This window comes from Trachinotus anak, unplaced genomic scaffold, assembly GCF_046630095.1.
Source record: "Trachinotus anak isolate AG129_WGS33_773 ecotype Australia unplaced genomic scaffold, CSIRO_AGI_Tana_v1 ptg000031l, whole genome shotgun sequence".
Taxonomy (NCBI): Eukaryota; Metazoa; Chordata; class Actinopteri; order Carangiformes; family Carangidae; genus Trachinotus; species Trachinotus anak.
Genome location: NW_027273882.1, coordinates 4,155,197 through 4,179,046, shown reverse-complemented (window position 1 = coordinate 4,179,046; position 23,850 = coordinate 4,155,197). Strand labels below are relative to the sequence as shown.

The 23,850-nt window shown below is 39.6% G+C and overlaps 1 long non-coding RNA gene across 1 annotated transcript; it reads right to left on the bottom strand.

The window, feature by feature from the left end:
* Positions 1–15,652: 15,652 nt before the first annotated feature.
* Positions 15,653–23,158, bottom strand: LOC139612445 (uncharacterized). Its single transcript, XR_011686540.1, has 2 exons — positions 22,902–23,158; positions 15,653–15,705 (listed from the first exon to the last, which is right to left on the bottom strand). It is a non-coding gene; the product is annotated as an uncharacterized lncRNA (long non-coding RNA).
* Positions 23,159–23,850: the final 692 nt, after the last annotated feature.

The following is a 23,850-nucleotide window of genomic DNA, read 5'->3' as shown; positions in this document are numbered from 1 at the left end:
AAGTGCTTTCTTTCTTTTTTTTAAGTTTTCAGAAGTCATTGTAAAGATGTCATTGATGCAGAAAGTCTCAGATTGGTTAGACAGGAAGTTCCAGAGCTGGAGTCCTGACTGAAAAAGCCCGGTTTTCTATAGTCTGAGGAACGGCCAGACATCCTGCAGGCTGGGAGAAATTCAGCGGTATAGCTCATAACCAACTTATGAATTGTTTTAAATGTGATCAGTAAAATCTTAAAATTAATCTTAAAAACTAACTGGTAAGGAGTGAAGAGAAAGGCTAATGTGGTCCTGTCCAGCCCAGCAGCTGCGGTTTGTATGAGCTGCAGACCTGAGATTGTTTTTTGGCTTAACCTTGAATCCAGTCATTTACAGCCAAGACATGATGGTATGTCTTGTGTTATACGTTGCCAAGCGCTCCAGCATTTCCAGTTCTGCCTTCCTGTTCTGACCCTGTCTGACTTTGGAACAGTCTCTAATGCAAACAACAATAAATTCAGAAGTTGACTTTCACTGTCAGTGCTTGTGGGCCTGTGACAGTAGCCTTTTTATTTTTATGTTGACAACAGTTATGCTATTGCATTTTAAGATTATTTTTCATTAAATCTTCTGTAAGTTTACATATAAAGGCAGAGTGGTGCTATCCATGGTACTGAAAGGAGAGATTTATCTCTTGCATGGTGAATTAGCATTTATCCTTTTGTTTTGTTGTATATGATCCTCCCTCTGTATATGTATCTGAATGAGAAAAGGACTGGGAGAGAAATTCCACATTGTCCTGGGGGTGGGGGTCACCCATACATGATCCAGCCATATACTATGATTGTTCCTAGTCTTGTTTCAAAATGTCCTGACACCAAAGTCTAAAACACAAATTCGTCCTACATGGAAATGAAAAACAATCATTAATATATTCTTCTTCACTTAACACCGGCATGAAAGTACAAGAAAAAATGCAAATATAATTCTGTGCATACATAATACACATGCAAATACACGTGCACATCCAGATGTAGTTAAAAGGCAGTGAACTTCACTGTGAGTCAGGTTGGCAGTTAGCAAAGGGAAGGCATCGTCAAAATTTCTCGAAACAGCTAAAATAAAAATGCTAATGAACTGCAGCACACAGAACCAACAGAACAAGAAAGTGATAACAACTCAGTTAGCAGCTTACACATAAACATGTGTTCATTCATATATTTAACTTTCCTGACGTCTTTTTGACAGTTCCAACAACTCAGTTGTCATTCTGCATCACCGTGTGAGCTGCCCGTCTGACATGTTGCATGACTTTGTCCCTTGTTGGCCAATCCATTATGGTGCTGTGACAGTCGTTGGAAAGGGTGTTTGCTTTATATGTGGATTCATGTCTTGAGAACTCTCCAGGAAGAAGTGAATTTGGTGCCTGTGCTGTTGAATAAGCAGATTTGTGGTTTTGAAGTATCAGATTTTCAGCTCTGAATGAGAAGACACAAGTATTATTTATTGAGGGAGTGTGTTTGTGTCAGTGCTACTGTTGGAATATTAAAGTTCTTCCCTGGTGAATGCGTCTGCCAGCAAAGCCTCTGAGACACACACACACACACACACAAATATGGAAAGGTGTGTTTGGGTACGAAGTGAGTCCAGTCCTGGGAAATACATGCAGCACGCTCTCATGCGCACACAAATGACAGGCGCACGCAGAGCGGGCTGGTGAAGAGGCTGACAGGGCCGGTAAGAAACTTTATGGATTTTTGCACAGTCCACTGGCCCGATGATGTGGCAGCCCACTGGGATTTGTCCTGGTAGTCCGGACGGCCAGTCAGACCATGGAGAACGTTGTACAGAAAGGCAGAAGTGAACGTGACAGGGAGCACGGACATTTATATGGACAAAGACAGAAATAAGTGCAGCATCTACTGCTGCTCCTGGGAGGATTATCATGTGAAACCGTAAATGCACTTTGTTCTTCCTGTTTTCCTGCTAACAATAATGAAACTGCCACTAATGATGATGATGATGATGATGATCGTGACAATTTCTCTTCTGTGGGAGCACTGTGTGGAAGTGTATGTGTACTGTATGTAATTATTGAAGTCTACAAATAGAAATACTCTTTTGGTGTCGCCCTCAGTTTAATGCAGTAAAAATAGTATCAGTGTGAATATTCCTGCAGGAAGTGAATGTGCTTTTCTGATTGTTGCTTTTGGAAACTTACAAAAATTGTCAGACATATTGTCAGGATAGTGTGGTAGGTGTTGGGGGAGGGGCTTTCTGGCTGTTTGACGATCCAACAAGCAGCTTGTTTGGAGCTCGCTGTAGCTCATCTGTGTCTAATCTGAATCTAAATCTGCCTCGGTTGATCAAATTCTTCTCTGTTTTGAGAATCTCTCACTTCGTTCTGTCTTTGTAGAGACAAAACTAGAAAGCTTTGAGTTACTAATTCTCTCTCCACTCAACCGAACACCCATTTATTCCTTTTGTTTGCAGCATTAGCCATTAAATCATAAAGCATTTTCCATATGGCCCCTAAATTATGTGATTTATTGACTACAGATTGGAGACAATGGCAGTACTTTTAAATGCGTGAGCACGCCTCCGCACTAATGTGGGCACACACATTTGTAAACTAATTGTGCCAGAAAGCAGCAGCTCATTCTCACACACATTCCCCACCACGCTCTGCAATAGCGGGCTAAATAGCTTGTTGATGCTTTGATGACTTTTTAAACAGCTTCCAACAGACTCCAGAGCCATAAGCCAGGTGCTGATAGGCTTGGCTGTGATGTTGTAGCTGCTCACACTGTTCCCCTCAGTCAGTTTTTAGCCTTGACCACAGTTTTCATGGTTTTATCAAGATTGATGTCCAGGTGCGTCCTCTGAATCGTTTTAACAACTTACACAGAGACTTATTTCCCTGCAGTGTCCTGATTAATGATCTCTCTATTCCCCTCTGTGAGTGCTTATTGTGAAAGTACTGCTGACATTTTAGCTATAACAACTTTATACACAGGGAAAACTGTGTTGACAGTGTATCTGTCAGCTTGTTTAGATGTTTTTCTGCTCCATAGTGGCTAAGAATCAATTAATGTAGCTATTAAAAGTAGGGTAATTAGTTGTTACAAAGCTTAACAACTTTAAAATCACTATGTCAAAACACCTGCTGAAGCAATGTGACTGGTACTGTCGAGTGCAATTTACATTGTTTCAAAGGGAACGAAGAGTCCTGCTGTTCATTTAAGTTAATCTGGCTCATATCAAGGAAACCCATTACATGCTTTAAATAAATCACCTAATTTTATGCAACTAATAACTGTGTGAAGAAGAAAACTCTGTTATTAAAGCCACATTTTTGTTTTGTTTGTGTTTTTTGGCCACGTGGCGACAACTGGAACATAACGCTGACATATTACCACCATATGAGATGAGAGTCAAAACAGTGAAGTTGTTGGCTGTAAAACCAAAACAATGAGCTGAAAGATCCTAAAATGCTCTACAGAGACGGTGATAATTCTCTCTGGGTTTTTCAAAACAAGAGCCACCTCCCATGTTACACACAGTCACTGGATCCATAAAAATTTGATTAGTGCAGCTTTAAGTTACTAATTAATCAGTTCAGCACAAGACATTTCCCCCAACACTCACTGAAGTGTTTTAAATGAGTTTCACATCTCGTGCCTCTGAGGATGCCTCTCCTTGTGACTCCCATTTTGAAAAAAATTTATCAAACCACACACTCTCTTTTTTTCCACGTCTCTGTTTTCTACTCTTGAGGTGCAAGAGTACGAGCGCGTCGCCTGCTGAAGAGGAGACGACAGTTTTCGGGAAGGCGGCGAGGGAAATGGTGCAAATTTAATGTGACTGTTCATTGCCTGAATCCATACACACTCACACACACTGTGACACATTGTGTAGCTGCACACATCTTGAGGGACTGGCACAGGAAGTCATGATTGAGCTTATATCTTTCTTTTTATTTTATCAGAATTCATTTAACATCTTTAGAGAGCTGAAATTAAAGGGGAAATAAATCTTAAAGATTTTGTTTCTCCATGCTCCGAATGCAAAACTCTTTGTTCTTTGAATCTATTCTGGGGCTCTATGATTTAATCTAATGGCCTATGGACCTTGAAGGGATCAAATTGGACATTAGTGAACATATTTTCCTGCTGACTGTGCAACCATGTAGGGCACAGACTTATAGATCTACTATAGATCTATAGCAGTCAGATTTTACAACTACTCTGCTGTCTGACTGAGGCAGTTGATCTGTCTTCAACCAGCCTGTAAGACACATGAAGACCATTCAAAGCACCTCTGCAGAGGAAGTGTGGAAAGAGAGTCGTTCCAGTATTTGAACTGTGTGTTTAAAGACCTTGGTGCCTGATTGTCTGCCCAGATTTGCCCTTTCTAGAGATCATCTTCCACTCCTGGCTTGCTGCTGTACATTCTGTTTCAATACGCATTTCTCTCTCCCTTTTCACAAGGGTTATAAAGGAAACATTTTCCACTGTAAGGTTCAAGTTGTTCAATTTATTTCCATTGTCCTTTAAATTGCACGAGTGAGCAACATTTTAGCCCCACTCACTCTTTTGTGAGCAAAGGCTGTTTGTTTCTTCTTCAAGGACATGAGTACCTCTGCCTCATAATTAATGGGTACACAACGCGCGTGAGGCCTCACACACACTGAACAATTACACCTAGAGGGACTACAAGTCTCTCTGTAAGACAAGCCTTCAGTTCCTTTTTGCCTTTTATGTGTGTGTTTGTACTAGTGCGGTGCCTGTTTGTAGTAATTACTGGGGATGCCATTTATAGTTTAAATAGTACATTGCATTTATAGTGATAAATGTTGGGAGCCTGGAGTCCCCAGACTCACTGTAGAGCCCTGGTAACAGTTATAGTGAGGTTAGCTATTGTTTTTATCAACACCAATACCTACAGGATTCTTCCAATTCTTTTATTATAATAATAGTTATTATTGTTATTAATTATGTTACTTTTGTTGATTACTTAAAAAAAACAAAAAAACCTCTGTCTGTACAAAAGCACTGTTTGAACAGACTGTATTATTACAGCCTCTGATGCTTTATGAGGACAGTACTGCACTGTAGTATATATTTCCATCAGGACGGTGAGGAAAAGGCAAGTGGTTCATCCTACAGCAAGATAATGACCCCAAACATTCGAAGAAAAGAAGCAGACAGTGGCTCCACATGATGGAAGACCAGCACAGTCTCCAGACTTAAACCCCATCGAGCTGGTTTGGGCTGAGCTGGGCAGAAGGTGAAGGCAGTTTTGTGGTGGGAGCTACCACAGAGGTGGTTTGAGGCAGGTGTTTACATGTCTGGACAGATTTTTGTCCCTGCAATAGCATCACAACTGTGTAAGAAGCTGTCACTTTTTTAGTTGTGTAGTTGAGATCAACATGAGGAACAAGTTTGAATAGGGGTGTAGATTGGCCCATGAGCACTGAGTTCTCCTCTAATAATGTGGTAATAACTGCTGGGAGGCTGGTGTGATCCCATCCCAACAGGGGAGGACACAAACAAACAAAACAAAGTTTCTGTTTATGTTCAATGTCTGTCACCAAAACATATTGTGTGTATCCTTGAGGCCTATCAAACATGCGTTTCTTGGCACTTTACTGTCATCTGTAGATCAATTGGATGGTGTTGGATGGCAGTAATCATTCATGTGTGGCACGTTACGATAGAACAAATTAAAAATAGCACCACAACGGTCATAAAATAAAGTTCTGCAGCACAATTAGTCTTCAAAAACTCCTCAGGGTACTTTTAAGGTTTGATAACCAGACTCAAACCTAGCAGCTCCACTCGAGCCTCATTGGTGGCGACCACTGCCACTATCGCAGCCTTTACCCCTGTGATCAGTGTTAGCAAGTTTATGAGGTATCACATACTCACCTCTACAGTTGATACACCAGGCGTTTTAATTACTTTTACAAACTATGTTTAGAATATTTCTGACTGAAAAACAAACACACACACTGATGCAGTTTGCCGTCAGTCATGTAATTACCAAAAAAAAGATTTTTGCCATGTTGTGGAGAGCTGTCCTCCTGTATTAGTTTTGTGTGTAGATATTCTTTTTTTTTGGATTTTCTTCAGATATAAAAACAGACATTTTTCTAGCGTAAACCAGACCTCAGGGTCTGCTCTGTAAGGCCTCATATTGATCCATCACTCCTGAAACTATTTAGTGTCTTCTGCTGAGAGAAGCCTTTTACTTTATAGTGAACAACAACACTCTTTCTTTTGTTTTTCAGCTAAAATGTTCTGAGTGATTCTCTGTGGCACATATTGATTTTTCATTCCCTCTTACTAGCTATCATCCAATTCTGCCTTTCTCTTGTCTGCCTCTGTTTCTTTCGAGCACACAGAGAAAAATACTCAAAATTCATGAATTGCTCCACATTCGTACAGTATCTAGGTAGTGCTCTATATTAACAAGGCTTGTCCTTTATATATTCTCTCTAGAAACACCAGAAATTTTTTTCAAAAAGAACAGATTAGTTTAAGCCGATTTTCACACCAATTTTTATATTCCCTGTGCGTACAAAAGTTGTGTTTCCTGCTGCAATCAGATACCGATCACAAACGTTTGAGGTAATCGAAGTCTCGCTGTGATGAGCACAGGAAGCACAGACACAAGGCTGATTATGCACCAGGGGACAAACTACACAGAAGTAAACTGCTGCAAAAAATGTATATTTAATTTAATATATTTAGTTAATTTTTTTCAACAAAAATGTAATCATGGGATTTGTGTATTGAACGAGCAGGATAATCACGTGCATCATGTATTATTGCAGAGAATATGCAAGAGAACGGTAAATATACAAACTGTACACATTTAGTTCGACGCATTAAAGGAAAACGCTCTCATCCTCACACATGCAGCACTTACAGTCACACTCCACACAGTAATACAACACAGGAAACAGATGTGAAAAATACAAATCCAGCCACATTTCTTCAGACATGTACTTAAACAAACATACAGTGAATGCGCAGACATGGCTGCACAAACACAGAAGCACTCGTACACACAGGTGTAAGAGCAGGCTGGTGAAACACACTCCACTTCCCCCACTGCAAACACTGAAGCAGATGGGTGAGGGGAAGCATAATGACAGAGTCATGAGTTGAGAGAATATGTTCTGAGAGTCATCCAGTGAGAGGGAGGTGGTCTTAGATGTTTAGGAGCACTGTTGTACTCTGCTCTTTCACGGTGCTTATCTAGGTCAGGGTCAGGGTGGCACCGCAGCATGCAGAGCAGCCCATATGTCCTTTCTCTTTACTGAGTGTCTCCATCTTCTCTTGAGATGTCCTGAGATTTCCTCCTCGACAAACTGCATTGTGTTAGTTTCTCAGGGGTTCTACTCGCAGTGTATGAAGCCCAGAGCAGTGGAAAAAGGAGGCATGAAGGGGCCGTCCTCAAACTCAACAGGCCGTCACTTCATGAGCACGAGCAATGACTAGTCCTTGTCCTTGACCACTGAGCTTTTTCAATTCTAAACACAGTATGTGGAGATCGAGTGGACAGCAAAATAGCAGAGGCAAAGAGCATACAGATGTTGTAGGGCAGCTGCCTACACTGACAGGATGGGTCAACAAATGCACTCGGCCATTCTGGCCTCAGATGTTTCTGCTTGTCTCTGTTGAAACAACATGCTGCAGGTGATGCCTGCATCTAAACCTTTGCTGTTACTAGAAAAATGTTATTTGGTTAACAGGCTTTGAGGAGTATGTTGTGGCTGACATCATTGGTTCTGCAAATAAAAATTAAATGATAAAGCTTGGTGGGCAATACTTGATGAAAATGAAAAATATTGCAGTATTTGATCTTTTTTTAACTCCCATAGTGACTTTAAGTAGACCAATTATGGCTTTACAAGACTGTGTTTTTCTGTTGCTACAAATGGTGGTTAAATAAAACTTATAATAATAGAGACCATCAGAGAAACAAAAAGACAAGTCCTCCTCAGGCCAGCCCTGAGATCATGTGTACACACACACACACACACACACACACACACACACACACACACACACACACACACACACACACACACACACACACGGCTTTAAAAGAAAAACTCACCAATTTTGGTGAGTCTGGAAGAGTCCAGGCATCAGAGTACAGCTGTGAAGAGTGTGTGAACATTTTCATTTTAAACTTCAGAAACAGAAGTTCTGTGTGTTGTGCATTGAATCAATAGATCAATGTTGGGAAGCTGCCATAGAGAAGTTCTGCTCTGTTTTAACAGTCATCAAACATTAAAGCCCCTCAGAGAAATCACTTTCTCAGTTTGTTTTGCAGTTCAGTCCATTAAGGTTAGTTGCACCATGCTGTCAGATCAATAGCTTTCCCTTTCACAACCAAGTGAAATCCCCCAAAAAGTCTTTGCTAGCTACTTAGAAGTAAGCTGCTTTCAATTGTTACTGCAAACAAATCCAACAAGGAGCAGGCAAGTATCCGTAGTCCAAGAAAGGCAAAACAGGGTCAGAACAGGAAGGCAGAACTGGAAATGCTGGAGAGCTTGGCAACAAATAACACAAGACAATCTGGCAGGGAACAAGTGAAAATGGACTAGTATATATACTGAGGAACTAATGAGCAAATGGACTGCAGGTGAGGAGGAGATGGGCAGGGAAACCCAGGTGAGAGAAATGAGTTGATTGCATGGCAGGGAAGAAAGGCGGGATCTGAAATGACAGGAGAGTTAGTGAAGTGACATGAAACCAAAATTAAAATAAAAACAAACTAAGAGTTAGTATAACTACATTACAGTTTTCACTTTGTCCTCTTTTAGTTCTGTAGACCTTATTGTTAAAAAGAAAAGTCCTGAAGATGCTTTCACCTTCTAGATTCTCAGAAATGACAAACACTCAGAGCTCACGAGTGTTTCCACGGAAGTTGAAATATCCTCTGTTTAGTTCAATTCAGCATTTACTTTATTGGCATGAATGTCAGGTGAACAATATTGTCATGGCATCAATAATACAATTAAATAATGAGATAAGATGAAAAAAAGAAAAGAAAAGAATAAAATTCATTAGATAGAGGACAAGAAAATTGAAAAAAAAAGTGGGAATTTTGGGAGTCACAAATCAAATCTTAAAGTATTCCAGTATGATATGATAATATTATATTCACATTTTAAGAGGAAGTGCATCTGTCTCTACTTCACCTGTTGTGCAGGGACCACAGACTCTTTCCCCTGTCCCCTGACTTCCTCTGTGGTTAGACTGTGGTCAATGACTTTGTGTTTGGTCAGGATCTTTCTCTGCTTTGTATCTCCGACGGTAAAGAGATACTCTGCCAATGTATATTAATGTATTAGGGCAAGATAGCATTTACATTTCTTTAGAGTTTGATCTTTTGTTAATTTAATAATTTGGTTTACTCTGATTCGTGGTTGGAAACCAGTGCTGAGTGTTATTTGATCAGTAAGTATCAGGACCAGCTGACAGAACAGACTGTTATGAGGGTTCAGTTCTTGGGTTTGTGGTGTTTGAAATCTGATTCTGATCATTAGACGCCTCAGTTTCTCTTCGTTTCTGATCAGGATGTTGTCTAATTCTTATGTCTTGTATTCTCTCAGTTTTTTAACTTAATGTTGTCTCAGGTCTGTGTTTTTTGGACTGACAGTGTTTCATGCTTTCTGTTGTCTGCTGACATTTCCAGCTCTTGTCATCCTCTCTGAATTACAGTGTGGCCCATCAGATGAAGCTGTACATTGAAGAAAATGTTTCATGCAACAAAATCCTCTTGTTCTTTTTGTTTGTTTCTTTTGCTTTTACTTGCTGTGGTATTCTTCTCTTATTTTCTAACCAATATCTTTTATATATCTGTGTTTGTATAGGTTCGACTACCAGGAGCTGCTCCATAACTCCAGTTTCTGCCTGGTTCCCCGGGGCCGACGTCTGGGATCCTTTCGCTTCCTGGAGGCCTTGCAGGTGCAGTAACTATGGGTTTCTGCTTGTGTGGATAATGTCACTGTATGCCAGTGGTATGCGGTGACTTTTACAGATAGGCAAGCAGAACTGTTTCACAGTTTCACACACACACGCACTCACCACCATCTCGGTGTGTGATTCACCTATTTATTACACAGAAAAACGAACCAGACTAGAACAGACCTTTCAATGACCATAGCAGGTTGCTCTTGAATTCAGGTCCTGGTCTGTCTCATGTTTTTATGCTGCCTGTCATTCCTGTGCTGAAATTCTCTCTGCCTGGGCATCATCTTTCTGCTCTCCTTCCTGGCTGAACAAGTAGGATTTTTCCTTCAAACTGATACTCAACATATAAAATGTGCAGTGTAGAGGAAAAATATCGAGGTCTTTGTTTTCTTTAGTTAACAGCATACTGCATACTTATAATTTCATGTATATACCATACAAATTATTCTCTCTTAAAGAGAGAATAATTTTATTTCAAATAACAAGTTGCTATTAATGTTAATGTTAGGGCTGTAGTCAGGAGATTTGAAATGCTTGGGCCATGAGTCCAAATTTACCAGCCTAAGAAAAGCCACCAAAACGTTGAAACTGCTTCTAAATGCTGCTTCAGTCTATGTTTTGTACATAGCAATGCAATGTGTCTCCACACCATTCGGATGTATTGGTGGAAAAATAGTTAAACCTTTCATTATGACTCTTTTAAACATTTTAACAAGTGTGTGATTCTTTACAATACTAGTCTAAGCATCAGTCTTCGAAATCCAACATATGGGAGTGTGTAGTTAAACAATATTAACTGAACTGCTCAAGTCATTCAATACCAAGAACATGACTCTGGTACTTTAGAAGACTAAAGTAACTAGATTCACTGTTATGCTCATGATTACTGGAAAGGGCTTATCAGACAGCCTGTGGAGCTCCAGCTGGGCACTGCGAGGAATCAAACCTCTCCTCAGCCTCCTCTTTCCAACAGCTGATCTTATTACTATCGACAATCTGTCATCTTCCTGCCACAGAAAAGACCTGTTTCTGTAGATTCACCACAGGGAAGAGAAATGTTTATACACGTCCTCAGACCACAGATGTGTTCAGCTTTCATTAGCACCTTGTTTCAATGTGTCTCTCTGTTGTTTTGACAATAAGTATCTAGCTTTGCCCTGTGTCTGCCTTTGGCTGTTGTTAATGCCTCCAGCACTGGCTCTCGTCAGCGTGTCCATCTGTCCATCCATACGTACGTACATCCATCCCATTCTTGTGAACATGATATCTCATTAACACCTTGAGGAACTTTCTTCAGATTTGACACAAACATTCACCTGGACTCGAGGAAGAACTGATTAGGTTTCGGAGATCAAAGATCATAGTTCAAAAAGTTTTGAATCCTCAAGGGAATCCCTTCCAACTTGGCCCAGATGTCCGTTTGGACTCAAGAATGACCTGATTAGATTTTGGTGGTCAAGGTCACTGTGACCTCAAACAGGTTTTTGCCATAACATTTTATATCCAAATGGTCAAAGGTCAACTTCACTGTGACATCATAATGTTCTGCAGAAACACCTCTGGCCATTATTCAATGCTTTAACTCAGGAAGATGAGATTTTGACCATATTTCCTGCAACTTGGCTATTGGCAGAGGCATACGACTGTGTGGCGGCTATTCTAGTTCTCCTTGTTCTTACTCTAGTTTTCCCGCACCTTCTATAATATATTCTGCACACAGACAGACTGCACACAAGTTGGAGAATAATAGGGACTCAGGACTCACCTAGAGCATTTACATACATGTTTTCCCACAGCACTTTGGGATTCTTGAATGTTTTTTTTGTTTGTTTGTTTGTTTTTTTTCAAAATCCAACATCAAATTGATTTTGCCATTGTTGTAAACTGCCTATAGATTCCAGTCACCAACCCAGAGGGCTCATTAACCAGCAGTGGGTTACCAGGCTTTGTAAATCTCTAGTTTCCAGGCAGTCTCTAAGCAGGTAAAACATTGAAAGAAACAAACAACACACAGACTCCACCAATTTCTCTGTCACTTAATGATCACTCTTTTATGAAAGTAGTAAACAAGTAGAGGCTAAACTTTTTGGTGACATTAGGAAAAAGGAGATTTTCTTGGGTAAGATGTAAAGAGGAACACAAAGAATGAAATGGGCAATGCTTTCAATTAAACGTTTGTTTTAAATGTCTGGCAATTATTTTAATGGTCTTTTCTGCAAATCCAACCTTTCTGCCAGAGGTGAGAAATGAAGAGAAAGGGAAAAAAAAGAGGCAAAGAAAAGGCAGTTCCCCATCAGAGGACTCCAGAGGAGAGGAGAGAAAAACAAAAAGACATGTAAGAGGATGACAGTGAGAAAAAAGATAAGAAAAAAAAGAGAAAGCCATCTCACAAAGCCAGACTAATCAGAGCAGTGAGAATTTGCGTAGACAGGTCACTGATCATGCACTCGGCATTTTGTGAATCTGCTTTAATCTCTCAGCTTCACTTGATTGAGAATCCAGTCGAACTTGAACTTTAAATGAAAATACCAGCCTTATTGAATATTTTTTTTTATTCGTGTCTGTCACCGCTCCACTACTCCAGACTACATATACAAATCATGGCATGTGTTATTAATGTGACATCATATCCTGTTTGACATCCCAGACTCAAAGTTAGATAAGGATCAACTAACACAAAAAAACACTCTAAAACATAAAATAATTAACTTTTACAGGCAGTCTGTAAACACTCATGGTTCATTACTCACACTTAAATTCATACAAGCAGACATAAGGACATTTTAAAGGTTGATTTATGGATTCCTCAATAGCTACGACAATCCAAGAAGGGCACATTATCACCCCAGAATGGCAGGTCATGAAGACTTCACAGTGTTAGACGGTTCACTGGTTAGTTTCTGGATTGGAGTGTCCAGATGGAGACACTCCTACCCTCCATAGCGAGAGGAAACCAAGGTCTTATAGATAAGGATGCAGGAAAAAGAGAGAGAACTGCTAAAATCCAGGTCCAGAAAAGGATGCATGAAGTGACGCAAATGTCATCACACACGTAGCAGTAGGTAGGTAAGACGTGTGACTATGTTCAGGGTTATGTGTCCAAGAGACTCTTCACATGTATAGGTGAAAACTTTAGACTGGCCTTACTTGGTAATGGTTTTTTTTACAATGTGATACCTACTGTATAAGTCTTTGTAGGACAAGACATCTTCAGGAATTACTCCGGCGTTACTCTGGATCACTGCTGACCTCGTACTCATCATTTCCTCCTTGGTGCATCAAGATTTCAATAAATATTTCTGTTTAAAACATCTGAATCTGATATATTAGATATATTTTTCCACTTGTAAAGACAGAAATTTGACACATTTCTTTCCAATAACTGTGAATGTATAATAATATATATATATACCGTATTTTCCGCACTATAGGGTGCACTGGATTATAAGGCGCACTGTCAGTGAATGGTCTATTTTCGAACTTTTTTCATATATAAAGTGCACCGGACTATAAGGCGCATTAAGCGAAACAAAACAGTCAGATAAGTCAGTCAAACTTTATTAAACGCGTTCACAATAACTCTCAACATTGTTCAAATGTTAATGAGCGTATTCACAATAACTCCCAACCTTTTCAGTTGTAACACGTAAAAAAAACACAGTCTGATACCGCTAAATCAAACGTTAGCGTATTCACAATAACTCCTTATAGGTCCTCATACACACACACTGTGCTTCACCATAATGTAATATTATGGTGAAGCACAGTATGTATTACTCCGTGACGCTGCAAGCGGTGCGGCTTTGTAGTTTACCAAAGTCATACTAAAACATTTTGACAGAGCGCCGTGAGCGCCGTGTACCATACAAAATCGCTTCGAGGTCAGTAAGCACAACCAGAATTAATCCATATATAAGGCGCACTGTCGTTTTTTGAGAAAATTAAAGGCTTTTAAGTGCGCCTTTTAGTCCGGAAAATACGGTAACTACATAACTCTTCCACTTTCCAGTTTATGTTCTTTCACTGTTCAGTACTATCGACTCTGTAGGAAAAGTATGGTGTGAGTTTTTACAGTCGTTTTTGTAAAACCTGCTTCTGTAGATATGAAACAAGCTGTGGTTAATTCTCATAATCATAACTCATCACAATTGTTATATAATATACACTGAGAATATAATAAAACATCACTACAGGCTCATAGATGAGACATGAAATATGTGAAATGAAATCAAATTCTCCAGAAAACAGTAGATTTTCCCTTTAAAGACAGTTTAATGATGCAGTGGAGTGAACAATCAGCCCCCATCCATTAACCACACAAGACAGTTTAAAGAGCTTCATCATGAAATGAATTCACAGCAACACAGAAAGCTCCTGTGGGAAATATAAACAGCTCCTGATGAATTAAGTCACATTAATGAAGCCTCTAAATATTGACGTGTTCAGGGGAAAATGAATAAAAACTGTTGTTTTTTTTTTGTTTTCTCCTTAATCTTTTTGGCAACTCCATTTGTCTCTGAAAAACTCCAACTTGGAACGCGTTGAAAGTGTCTCATCAGAGACAAGGGATGTAAGAGGATAAAGTCCTCAGTGAAGGAAGAAAAGCAGATCCTTCCCAGTGCTCCACTTTAGACTTCTGGTTATATGTTACTGGGATTTTTCCCTTTCCTTCAAGTTGTGAAAACAGTTTTGAAATAAAATTTTTTGATATCTTTTTTTTGACAAAATTGTCCTCTGAGAGAAAAATGCGTTACACAGTCTGTTAGAGAGGTGAAAATTATGCTTAATTAACAATGACACCAACTACCTTCACTTCAGAGCAAAAATTCTCATCTCTGAATTCCAATATCCAAACACAAATTTTGTTTATAAAACTTTAAAAATGATTTCTGACTTATTATCATTAAACTGTGTATTTACATTATTAATGTGAGTCTTTTTGACTGCTGCCTCCCATTCCTACATACAGGCGTATATGTACAGATCATTTTCTGCCCACCACCAGTTATTGCACCACCCACTGTTGCTGATCCTCAATTGCACCAATCACCAGAAAAAATTCCTTGTATGTGAAAACATACTTGGCAATAAAACTGATTCTGATTCTGATTCTGATTATGCAACTCCAGTCCTGAAAAAGCAGAATTTCTTGTCATACCGCTGCTTCCTTTTTTTGTCTCACTGTTTCACACATCTCGCTCCGCACAGGCGGCCTGTATCCCGGTTATTCTGAGTAACAGCTGGGAGCTTCCCTTCTCTGAAGTGATCGACTGGAGGAAAGCCGCCATCATCGGGGATGAGAGACTGCTGTTACAGGTACCGAGAACTGCTGGAAAAATACTGGGTGATAAAATGAAATGATGGAGGGATACAGGATGTATAGGTAGATGAGTGGATGGGATGGGAATGGAAGTGAGCAGGAAAATGATCAGATGAAAAACTACTATAAAAATATACAAAGAAGGGACATGGAGGGACAGACAGAAAGTGAATTATTAATTATTTTACTACACGGTTCCAGTAGGTAGATGCATGGAGGTTATTAAAAGCTACCAGTGAGTAACCTGGCTGAGGAGGTCAAACCTTCCTCACACTGTACAAGCATCAAAAGATAAAATGTGCCCTTTCAGCAGGGGCTTATTCAGTGTCCCGGTGGTGAAATGCCAACATCTTCTCAGCTGTAATTGTCTTCTCTGGCTCCAGATCCCCCTGGGTAATCACAAAGATCCAGCTGGGCCTGATTCAAACATAGAAGCACAACACATAGATCAAGAATGGCTATTAATATATATGGGAACAATGTAAAGTAGGCTGCTATTATAAAGCAGAACTGCCATCAGCTTGATTTATATTTAAGTACTTTAACATAAATTCTGCTGTGTTAAAGTTACAGTGTGTAATTTTCTTCTGATATTTTTTTCGTTGAAATATCTTAATGTGGAGAGATTCATTGAAAGGCTTCTGTGATTTTACTGTTTTCGAGAAAGTTGCTTTATTTCTAAATACTGGAAATGTCAGTACATGAGATACAGTGACATTGTGGGCAGTGTTGTAGTCGAGTTACTAAATCTTGAGTCCAAGTCATTTGTCGAATCCCCGGTGCTTGAGTCCCAGTCCAAGCCCAAGTCACCAAAGAAGAGTCCAGGTTGAGTCTGAGTTGAGCTCCTGTTATCTGAGTCCAGGTCCACTTTACTCTGGCACAGTCAAAGAGTTGACATACAAATAAGAAATATCGAAATTAAACACAAATGACACAGCTGTCACCATTTTAAAGGGGGTATATTTAGTGTGTGACACAATAGCTAAACAAATGCAGTATTAACAAAAAAAAAGTCAGAGCCCTTGTCTCCAGTTTCCAAGTCGGACTCATCAGTGCTCAAGTCCAAGTCATGAGTCTGAGTTTTCAAACTGTCCGGCTGTGTTGACATACTCAGTTGTTTGCAATGGAAAAGATATCAGTGCAAAAGTTGTACTGGACATCCTGAAATGTTTGCCCAAAAGTTTCTGTCCATCAGATCCTCCCAGAATTATTACACTTCATGTCACCTTTATCTTTGAGGAGCCATAATTGTTGCCTGGTCATTACAGGTAAGAGAATATTCTATGTACATTCATTATATTGGACTTTGAAGTATTGGCAAAATAATCTGTCACCAAAGAACAACAGCTTTTTCTAAACAGCTCAATTCTTGTTGAAAAACATCTCTTAACTGTTTGATACATTTGTTTAGACTATTGAATACAGTATAGAAAACCAAGCCTCTTTATTTTTGCAATGTTTACTTAAAACCCACAAAAGACCTAAAGTAGGATGGAAACAAAGCAACTGACTCACATCAACAGTGGAATCAGAGAACAGCACCATATCTCTGCAAACTCTAAAAACCACATGATAGGAAGAAGAAGTTGGATAAAACTTCAAAACATGTATTTTTTAGAGAAACTGGGCCAAACTTTAGTCAGAAGTGGGACCTGTCAGCACATAACTGACGTGTAGACGTTCAGTTCAACCGAGAGAAGCTGGGGAATCTAATTGCAGTCACGTGGCTTTTATTCTGACATGACAGCTGTGATATTCACAGTCATTCACACCTCCACCAGGAAGTATTTTTATCTGAGATGGATCTAGAATTGGATCACCTTCTGTTCCCTTTAATTACGGCAGCGGGCAGAGCTTGTGGTATTTACATTCTCTAATTACTCTCTGTCTTACAGTGCATGCACCTGTGTGACCTATACCACCACCTGGACAGCAGCTAAGAGATGTGAAAGTGTGTGGTTTTTTTTCTTTGAGTGTGTGTGAGTGTGTGTGTGTGTGTGTGTGTGTGTGTGTGTGTGTGTGTGTGTGTGTGTGTGTGTGTGTGTGTGTGTGTGTGTGTGTGTGTGTGTGTGTGTGTGTGTGTGTGTGTGTAAGGCGTGGGAGACAGTATGTGTCTGCCTTTAATTAATTTGTCCATGCTTCCCTCCCAGCCTTCTATCAGCACCTAGCAATGATGAATGAATGATTTAATTTTTCTCTGTGAACAATAGCAGGCAGTGCCATTAAAAGTATCACAGACTTGGTTTTTAGATGAAATAAAGCAGCCTTTTTTGTCATTAAACATGACTGAGACCCACAATGATGCACTAATGTTGTGAGATGGTTTTGTCGTTTGCATTGTTCTCTTCGACAAAACAAAACCACCTATCTAAAAGCATGTTAATTGTTGGTTAAGATAATACGTGTGAAGCAAGTATTATGTTTTGACAGTGAGGGTGTTCACAATTATTACAGAGGTGGACAAAAAAAAAGCTGTTTTCCATTAATTTGCAAAGGCTCGATGCAGGCATATGAAGAATTAATAAAAAATATAGAGACACGGATAAAAGCAAAGGCTTTCAGGATAAAACCTGACATTTGTAAATACCCAACACAACAAAATCAAACACACGATGGCTGCTGTGCACACGCTTTTTTTCACCTTATGGTGTACACAACACACTCAGTGACCTGTCACAATTGAACACATACCATGCAGTCTCTGGCACATTTTAACCCTTAGTTTCCTCTTTTCCCTTAATACCACTTGTAGTATAACAAGAAATAACATAGAGGAAGGAAGGAAAGGAAAGGAGGACACTGGATCAGAGAAAGGAGCAGAATTCAGGGTCTGTAATTGTGGAATAAAGAAACCAAATGTGTGCACATGTAACATTATTGTCCCTTTAAAAGACACCACTGTTGTGATGTTTTACATTTTACATGTGAACTTCCCAAAAACTGAATAAACTCATGTCAGTTTGTTAGAAATGAAAATAGTCTTTTTTCAATACAAGATAAACTCTCATGTGTGTTTTTGTGTACTAGTACAAAACTAGTCAAGCAGGTAAATTGGTATGGCATTGAAAAAAATCATCATAATTAATTATTCTTGTTTTCTTTTTTGAACAAAGCTTTCTAAACGTAGAAGACACCTTGAAGATGCTTAATTTGAGAAAACTGGGACAATAGCAGGAATCAGTTTCTGGAAATGCAGTGTCAGAACAGACTCCTTCAAGCTCAGGATTTATTGCACAATCACCTAAACACCTTAAAAAAATCTATTAAAAGCATTAAAATATCCAGAAACCGTTTAATTATCTGGGCAAAATGATGGCATCTACATGATATAATAAAAATATAATTATAAACAAGGACATGTTTCTGGTTGGTAAACAGATTCTGGATGCTTGCCCTCTGTTTTCTCTCAGTAACACACACACACACACACAGTCGCACAGAGACTCAGTGTTCAACACAACGTCGGCACTCTAACACCTGCTGAAAGAGTTGAATCTCATTACTTTCAATTACATCACAGAGAACTGCAATACCTGGCTGTTTAATATGTAGAGTTTCTATTCCCCCCATGGAGAGGAGGCATGCACAAAACACAGACACCCACACACACACACAAACACACACACAAAAACACACACATTGCCCCTGCTGAGAAACATAAACACTATTAGAGTCAATTGAGGGGAAGAGAATTGAGCTGATTTGATTGGTGTTGTTTATATTCCACCTCAGAGAGACGAACAATTAAAGCTCGCTCTGCTGTCGACAGATCCCACCGACACCAGCTGCAACACGACAAATCTGTACTCTTCGTTTTCACACTCCTTGGTGATTTTAAGGTTTTTCTTGGACTGATTTAAACTTTTTTTTTTTTTCTTGTTTTTACTAACAAAACTTATCTTATCTTCTTTAATCAAAACAAAAAATTAAATGGGTGAAAATCAAATAAAAATCAAGACTTTGAAAATCTAGGTGAAAATTGGATTTACGTTGCATATGTTTAATTAAAGGAACTGCTCTTCAACATTTATTGTTTTTATACTTAGTACGTAATCAGCAGTTCATTTTCTTTTTATTATGCCTTCTCCTCCTCCTCTCAGTCAGGGCCAGAGGCATAATGTTATCAGGTTGTCCATCCCATTGTTGTGAACGCAATATCTCAGGAATGCCTTGAGGTAATTGCTTCAAATTTGGCACAAAGGTTCACCTGGACTCAAAGATGATTAGAATTTGGTGGGCAAAGGCCAAAGGTCAAGGTCAGTGGGAAAGTCTGCGCTACATTCATTTATTATAAGAGTCTGCGCTACATTTATTATAAGAGTCTGGACAAACATGGTAACTCTAATTTATGCAGTGTTTTTGTCTGGCTGAATGTGGCCGTACCACATTAAACTGCTGTGGTCAGTTTCCATACAAAATACAGATAAAAAAAAGGTTATTTAAACTGATGGGTTATGTTCAAAATGATGGTATTTTTAAGTGGAAAATCAGTTAAAAATCACTGAAGACAGGCTCGTTGTTGCCTCAGACTTCATGAAGTTCTACAAGTTGAGGACAATCTCCTTGCTCACAAAAGCAGAGATGTAGCAAAGCAGCTCAGGACTCTTATACTGAAAGTCCCCTACCTTCTCCTGGATATAGACCAGTGTTTCAAGCGCTGGTTCCTCTTCACAAACTGATGTAAGCACCATCAGTCATTATGTCCCTTTCAGACCAAAGTGGCTTTTTTGTTGGCCATGACCAACAGGTTGGCAGCATAACCTCAGAGTGAAGAGACTTTGGGGCTGTGGCCAGAGCACCAGAAGGGACCTGGGCTCCAAATCCACCACCACGTTTTGAGGGCTGATGAGGCTCTTCACAAACACTGGCTGCAGAGCAAAAAAGCACCTTTTTTCAGCTTCACTGTCAAGCTGAGCAGGGCAGATAAGGTCATGTCTAACCTCATCAGGAGGGTAGTTTGTTTTTCTATAGACTGAGCATCAGGAGAGGGTCCTGCTCCATCTTCCTGGCACATTAAGGTGTTTAGCTCCCTGGTCAGATTGGCAGGATCCTCATCTCCCTTGATTTCATCCCCTCGCTGCCTCTCCCTGAGGGTGTTAGTGCTGCAGGCCACAAGCCAGCTGCTCATGTTGTCCATGACAATGCGAGCTGGGACCTCTGCAGCAGGAGTTTTGTGCTCCCAGCAGGTTTTGCAGAGTTTGTTGGTACATTGGTGTTGCAGAACTCTTTTGGACCAGATGAACAAGTTGCAGCACAAAAACAAAGAAATATCAATGAACAATGAACAATCATGACTCACTGAAGCTTGAATCTGAAATTTGTAGAAGTCTTTGTGATGTTATAGAAGTAATAACAACCAGAATGAGCTCCATTGTAGCACTGAAGTGATTAATTGATGAACAGAAAAAGAATTGATGGCAAATTTGATAGAAGATTAATCATTTAACTTTACTGTTTTGGTTCACTCTCATCGCTAGCATCATCCCCATTTCTAGCAGCAGGCGACTCTTTTCAGCAAAAAAGCTCGAATAAACCTGATGTAAGTAAATTACACATCCACCACCACATAGCAAAGAGACACAGTGGACACAGAGACAAACACTAGCTAGCCAGTGCCTAGCTGTGCCTGTTATTTGCTGTTAGATAGCTAGCATTAGCTGCTGAACCTGATATTTTTCTTAGGATTTTTCTCAAAACAAAGCTAAAGGGAAGTGGAGTTTCAGTCCAGTGGAAAGTAGTACAACTCTAAATGAAAGATAATGTTGTTTCTCACCTGCTGGTCGTGTAAATAGGCAACTGTCTGCTAACACGTTCACCATATCAACATTTTAAAGTAATAATAGATCAGAGTTGTGATTACATTTTGTTCTACTGTCCCCAAGTGGCCAAAACAAAAATCAACTAATTCTGCTTTAATATGCAGGCACCATTCATTCACTCAATCATTGTCCATATTGGCAGTTTCACATTAAAAGGTACCAAGCTGCAATAGCAGCAAGTTTTAAACCAAGATTATGAAGGTAGATCTTACCTTTGGCTAATGAGAGGAACAGACACATTTGTGTTTTGAGAACCACTGAAATAGTTCTTTCATATTGGTACTTGGGCTAAAAAAGCTGTTTCAGTGAACAACAAAGTCTGGATAGAGAGACTGTAAATTACATATGTCACGTCTTGTTTGCATCAGCATCCATAACAGATCTTGCAACTGCTGTATTCATCATTATTGTGGGAAGAAAATGTAAAGCACATATTGCTATGAACATATTTTGAAGCCTTGTGTGAAAATCAATTAATACTGGTGGTACACTCAGCATCACTTCTTCTGTCAGCTGATTATTTCATAATCTGCTGCAATAGGTTTTGCTGGTGAAAGCTTTGAGGAGAATCTGCAGCGTCTTTGGGTTCAGTTAACTCCATGGAAAATGCACAGAGAGGCAGAGAGTGGACAGTCTGGTGAACTGAGAGAGAGCGAGAGAAAGAGACTGGAGATTCACTCAGAAAGAAAGGAAACAATTATCTTGTCATGCGTCGTCGGGTTTGCCCCCAACTGAGCGTCCGATTATCTGGCAGGTCAGAGGGAAGCAGTGCGTGTGGTCTCTGCTGCCTGGACAGCTTTTGGAAATATGAGATTTGAACAATAATAGTGAACAGAGCAGGCAGCAAGGAAATAATGCTGGTGGTTTAATGTGTAAAAATCTGTCTCACAAGTTTCTAAAGAAGACACAAGTTAATGTCTGACACATGCAGGCTCACTGACTTAGTGCTTTTATCCCGTTCAAACAATTAAACACCATTGAAAATAAAGAAAAAACCCAGGCTTTTATATTATTTACAATAAAAGCTCAAAAGTTGATTTTACAACTTTTAAACTTCAAAGCAGGGGGGTTAGTTGCAGCACTTGAAAGCACCACCCTTCTGTCTATACATAGCGAACATCCAATGTCTTTGCTCAGTCATCCATGTGCAACATTAACCCATTTTCTTGGTTAATTAAAGGCAGGGATACTTCACCCATGACCGCTGAAACACAAAGCAACAATTTTCTGCGGATGAGTTCCATTAAATGTGCATTTCCTGACCTTTTATACTATAGCACTCCACTCCAATAACTAACATGCAGCACATCAGAGGTTTAACTCTTGTCATTTAAACTAATTGCAATAATAATTTAACAGATGTCCAACCAGTTTGCCAGCACAAAAGGTCACAATGAGGTCCACAGTGAACCCCCCAGCCAATAAATCATGTGGTGACTTTATAGTTCTGCAGCGTTTTTCAGAGGCTGTGCATTTGTCATTCACCTGTTAACACTCAACATATTAGGGTATGAATCATCTTGAAGTGGATCAATCTTCTACCATCTTTATGCATCTCACAGTGAATTATCTAGAGCAGGTATGCAGGTATGAATGCAGTTTTCTGACCCTGGAAGCTCATTTTTACACATCTCCAGGTGACCGTGTTAATTGAAGTTTTAAACTGGTCCATTTCACGGACAAAAGTAGTTTTAAGTTCTTTATGCAACAAGTCTGAACACTTTCCCTGATTAGCTTTCACGACATAAAAACACCAAACTCAGGTAAATTAAGTGGCAAAAGTTCTTATCTCACCTTGTCAGCTGGTAAATTGAGAAAAAAAGAAAAGAAAAAAAAAATCACAGCTCCACGTTTCTCATAATTTCCCACAAAAAGTTGCGTCTTTATGCTGAAAATCCAGGTTTCTGTCACTTCAGTGCGCCAGCTGTCAACTGTGTCACTTAAAACTGCAACGAATCACAGGGTCTGCACCATGCACCAGCTCCGTAGTGGAGAGCTCACCCACACATTTGCAGTAATATATCCACAACATCGTCATGTGACCATCACAAAACCCCAGGTGGAGTTTGCTCTGCCTGCCGAGCAGCTGGTGAGGAAGCATCCTCCTCCTGCTGTACGCATGCGCCCTCTGTTGGATGAACTGGACATAACCAAAGTGATTTAAGTGTGTACGTTTTAATTTATCAATCAAATATTCAAGGGGTTCGTTATCAGCTTATACAAGACTGGATTATCAAGGTGCAAGATAACTGTAACCGTTGTTCAGCAAAATGCACAACTAATGCACAGTTAAAATATGGACCTCAAGGTGTCTTCTGTTTCTCCTATAGGCTTCATTTTTAGCCCGTTCTGTGTCAACATATAATTATACTTTCAGTATTTCAGTTGTTATTATGCTTACATGCTGCATATGCCAGAATAAATAGCTCAGTAATGGCATTATCACAAGTTTATTTGGGGATACAGGATCACAGGCATAAAGTGGGTTAATCCAGTCATGAGACTTTCTAACATGTATGACATATTTACCTCATTTTAAAGCATATTTTTCCAGTCTATCTCCTGTTCAGTAAGAGGTCTGTGCATATGCAGCCACCCTGCTGAGCTCTGTGAATCAGTCCTGAAATGATGAGCCCACTTGTGTTTTAATCATCTGTCTCCTGGCCAATATTAAAGAACAAACTACAAAACTCTTAAAATACAGCAAACAGTAATAAAGGTGCTCATGGTTTCCCCCAGTGCA